This window comes from Pteropus vampyrus, unplaced genomic scaffold (genome assembly GCF_000151845.1).
Source record: "Pteropus vampyrus isolate Shadow unplaced genomic scaffold, Pvam_2.0 Scaffold129, whole genome shotgun sequence".
In the NCBI taxonomy this organism is placed as follows: domain Eukaryota; kingdom Metazoa; phylum Chordata; class Mammalia; order Chiroptera; family Pteropodidae; genus Pteropus; species Pteropus vampyrus.
The window spans coordinates 2,035,548-2,040,707 of NW_011888910.1; the positions used below are offsets into that span (position 1 = coordinate 2,035,548).

General features: G+C 35.2%; 1 protein-coding gene across 1 annotated transcript in view; it reads left to right on the forward strand.

The window, feature by feature from the left end:
- The window catches only part of F13A1 (coagulation factor XIII A chain), a 169,569-nt gene that overhangs the window by 12,248 nt on the left and 152,161 nt on the right, over positions 1 to 5,160 (forward strand). The window lies entirely within an intron of this gene.

Genomic DNA, 5,160 nt, shown 5'->3' on the forward strand with positions numbered 1-5,160 from the left:
ATTCTGATTTCCATAGTGGCTGCACCAATTTTATTCCTACCAACAGTGCATGAGGGTTCCCTTTTCTCCACATCCTTACCATCACTTGCTGTTTGTTATCTATTTGATAATAGCCATTCTGACTGTGTGAGGTGGTATCTGATTATAATTTTCATTTGTATTTCCCTGATGATTAGTGATGTTGAGCATCTTTTCAACATGTGTCTGTTGGTCATCTGTATGTCCTCTTTGGAGAAATGTCTATTCAGGTCCTCTGCCCATTTTTTAAATTGATTGGTATTTTTTTTTTTTTTTGATGTTGAGTTGAATGAGTTCTTTATACACTTTGAATATTGACCCCTTATTAGATATGTCACTTGCACATATCTTCTTCCATTCATTAGGCTGCTTTTTCATTTTGTTGATGTTTTCTTCACTGTGCAAAAGCTTTTTAGTTTGATGTTGTCCCATTTGTTTATTGTTGCTTTTATTGTCCTTGCTCAAGGAAACAACACGCAAAAAATTATTACTAGGACCCATGTCAAAGAGTTGATTTCCTATGTTTTCTTCTCGGAGTTTTATGGTTTCAGGTCTTCCATTTAAGTCTTTAACCCATTTTGAGTTTATTTTTGTATATGGTGTGAGAAACTGGTCCACTTTCTTTTCTTTCTTTCTTTCTTTTTTTTTTTTTTTTGCATGTAGCTCTCCAGTTTTCTTAATATCATTTATCGAAGAGAGTTTCTCCCCATTGTATATTCTTTCTTCCCTTGTCTTAGATTACTAGATCATATAAGGGTGAGTTCATTTCTGGGCTTTCTATTCTGTTCCTTTGATCTATATGTCTGTTTTTGTGCCAGTACCATACTATTTTGTTTACTATAACTTTACAGTATAGTTTGTAATAAGGGAGTATGATACTTCCAACTTTGTCTTCCTTTCTCAAGATTGCTTTGGTTATTTGGGATCTTGTATTGTTTCACACAAATTTTACAATTATACAAATTTTACAATTATTGTTCTACATCTATAAAAAAATGCCATTGGCATTTTGATACAGATTGCATTGAATCTATAGATTGCTTTGGGTTATATGGACATTTTAACAATATTAACTCTTCCCATACCTGGGCATGGAATGTCTTTCCATTTATTTGTGTCTTTTTCCATTTCTTTCATCAATATCTTACAATTTTCAGAGTACATGTCTTTCATCTCCTTGGTTAAACTTATCCTTTTTTGATGCAGTTTTAAATGGGATTATATTCTTAATTTCTCTTTCTGATACTTTGTTATTAGTATATAGAAATGCAACAGGTTTCTGTATATTAATTTTTAATTTGAAACTTTACTGATCTTATTTATTAGTTATAATACCTCTTTGGAGGAATCTTTAGGATTTTCTATATATAGTATTCTGTCATCTGCAAATAATGACAATTTTATTTCTTCCATTCCAGTTGGATACCTTTTCCTTTTTCTTGTCTTATTGTTGTGGACTTCCAGTACTGTCTTAGATAAAAGTGGTAAAACATCTTGTGTTCCTGATCTTAATGAAAAAAGCTTTCAGCTTTTCAGCATTGAATATGATGTTAGCAATGGATTTGTCACATATGGCTTTTATTATGTCGAGGTATGTTTTCTTTATCCACACTTTGTTGAGAGTTATTATAAATGAATGTTGAATTTTGTCAAATCTTTTTCTGTATCTATGGAGATGATCATATGATTTTTACCGTTTGTTTTGTTAATGTGGTGTATCATGTTGACTGATTGTGGCTATTGAACTATCCTTGTATCTCTGGAATAAATCTCGCTTGATCATGGCATGTGATCCTTTCAAATGTATTGTTGAATTCAGTTTGCTAATATTTCATTGAGAATTTTTGCATCTATATTCAGCAGGAATATTGGCGTGTAATTTTTTCTCTTTGGTAGTGTCTTTGGCAGTTTCGGTATCAAGGTATTGCTGATCTTGTAGAATGAGTTTGGAAGCATTTCTTCAATTTTTTGGAATAGTTTAAGAAGGATAAGTATTCATTCTTCTTTAAGTGTTTGGTTTAAAGACATCTATGAAGCTGTCTGTCTTGGACTTTTGTTTGTTATGAGTTTTTTGATTAGTAATTGGGTTCATTAGTAGTTATTAGTCTGTTCATATTTTCTGTTTTGTCCTGATTCAGTCTTCGAAGATTGGATGTTTATAGAAATTTATCTATTTCTTCTAGATTGTTCAATTTGGTGGTGTATAATTGATCGTAGTATTCCCTGATGATCCTGTGTATTTCTGTGGTGTTGGTTGTCACTTCTCCTCTTTCATTTCTGATTTTACTTGTTTGGGCCCTCTCATTTTTTTTCTTGATGAGTCTGGCTAAAGGTTTATTGATTTTGTTGAGTTTCATTAATCTTTTCTTTTTTAAAATTTTTTAAATTTTTCAACTGCAGTTGACATTCAATATTATTTTATATTAGTTTCCGGTATACAGCATAGCAATTAGACATTATATGACTTCTGATTATCCCGATAAATCCAGTAGCCATCTGACATCATACATAGTTATTACAATACTACTGACTATATTCCCCATGCTATACTCTACATCACCATGATTATTTTGTAACTACTAATCTGTACCTCTTAATCTCTTACCCCTTTTCCCCACCCCCCAATCTGACAACCATCAAAATGTTCTTCATATCTATGAGTTTTTTTCTGTTGTTTCTTTGTTTATCCTGTTCTCTAGATTCTACATATGACATTTGCCTTTCTCTCTGACTGAAACCACTCAGCACAATACCCTCTAGGTCCATCATGTTGTTGCAGATGGCAAGATTTCATTTTTTATGGCTGAATAATATTCCTTGTACATATATACGTATATATATATATATGTGTGTGTGTATGTATGTATGTATGCATATGTGTTTGTGTGTATAGATAGATAGATAGATAGATAGATAGATAGATAGATAGATAGATAGATAGATAGATAGATATAAAACCTCTTCTTTATTCATTCATCCATTGATGAACACCCAGTATGCCTACATATCTTGGCTATTGTAAATAATGCTGTAGTGAACATATGGATTCCCATGTCCCTTCAAAGTAGTGTTTTAGGTTTCTTCAGATAAGTACCCAGAAGTGAGATAACTAGGTACTTCTTTGTCTCTTGTTATCACCTTAATTTTAAAGTCACTTTTGTATGGTATAAGTATTGCTACGCCAGCTTTTTTTGTTGTTGTTGCCATTTTCATGAAACATCTCTTTTCATCCCTTTACTTTCTATCTATGTGTGTCTTTAGATCCAAAGTGAGTCTCTTATATGCAACATATGTAAGGGTCTTGTTTTCTTATCAATTCAGCCACCCTGTCTTTTGTTTGGAGCATTTATATTTAAAGTAATTGTTGGTAGATATGTAGTTATTGCCATTTTATTATTTATATTTTTTATTTTTGTTTTTACTTTTTTCTTCTTCTTCTTAAAGTCCCTCTAACATTTCCTGTAATACTGGTTTGGTGATGATGAACTCTTTTACCTTTTTCTTGTCTGGAAAGCCCTTTATCTGTCCTTTAATTCTAAATGTGAGCTTTGCTGAATAGAGTAATCTTGGTTGTAGATTCTGGGTTTTCATCACTCTGAATATTTTGTGCCAAGCCCTTCTGTCCTTCATAGTTTCTTTTGAAAAATCAGCTGCCAGTCTCATGGGTGCTCCCTTGTAGGTAACTAACTGCTTTTCTCTTGCTGCTTTTAAGATTCTCTCTTTGTCTTTAAACTTCAACATATTAATTATGATACATCTTGGTGTAGGCCTCTTTGTGTTTATCTTGTTTGGGACTCTCTGCACTTACTGGCCTTGTATGTCTATTTCTTTCTCCAGATTAGGGAAGTTTTCATTCATTATTTCTTGAAATAAGTTTTCAATTTTTTGCTCTCTCTCTCTTACACTTCTGGTATCCTTATGATGCGAATGTTGCACAATTGATGTTGTCCCAGAGATCCCTTAAACTAGCCTCATTTTTGCATTCTTTTCTTTTTATGCTGTTCTGACTGGATGTTTTCTGCTACTTTATCTTCTGAATCACTGATTTAATCGTCTGCTTCATCTAATCTACTCTTAATTCTTCCGAAGGTATTCTTCATTTTGGTTATTGTATTATTCATTGATGACTGGTCCTTTTTTATGTTTTCTGTCTCTACTTTTATGTTTTCTATCTCTTTGTTCAAGTTCTCATAAGTTCATCTACTCTTCCCTTAATTCATTGAGCATCTTTATAATCAGTGTTTTAAACTCTGCATCTGATAGATTGCCTATCTTCATTTTGTTTAGGTATTTTTCTGGAGCTTAGTTCTGTTATTTCATGTGAGACATGTTTCTTTGTCTTCCAATTTTGGCTGCCTACTTGTGTTTGTTTCTATATATTAGGTATGGCTGCTATGTCTGCCAGTCTTAGGAGAATGGCCTTTTTCAGTAGGTGTGCTGTGGGTCCCAGTGACACAGTTTTCTGGTCACCTGAGCTAGGTGCTCCAGGAGTTTCCCTTGTGTGTGTTTTGTGTACCTTCCTGTTGTAGTTGAGCCTTGGTTGCTGTTTGTTCATCAATGGGAGGGACTGACCCTCAGGCTAGCTGATTCATTGTGATGACTGGCCATGACGAGTGGAGAAGCTGTTTTGCAGGGGCTGACTCTACAGAGCAGGATTCGCTTTAGCAGGGCTCTGATTTCTACCCTGTCTGCGCTTTGGGTATGACCTCATCAGATGTGATTCAGGGTGATGCTTTGGCTCAGATTAAAGCCATCCACTGGGTGTGCAGGTGAGGCCTCCTGGGAGGGCCCTTGCCGAAGGCTAGGTTCAAGTGCATCCTGTGCCCTGCTCAGGACCACCTGGCATAAGCCACCAAGTAATCCACAGATGGCCATCACCTATGCTGGACTTGGAAGTGCCTTGAGAGGCCAAGCTGAAAACTGAGACTGGCTGCCACTAGTGCTGGGTTTGGAGCTGCTCAGCAAGAGATACAGGGCACACTGAGGCCAAATGCTGCTTGTTTAGGTTTTGTGAACTTTTGAGAAATTTTAGGGAAGTCTGCAGCATGAGTCAAGACAGGCTGTTTGTATGGAAAATCCACTGGAAGTGGCTTGGATGGGCCCACACGTCGGGAGGGTGGGAGTCTCAGGGAATCACCAGGG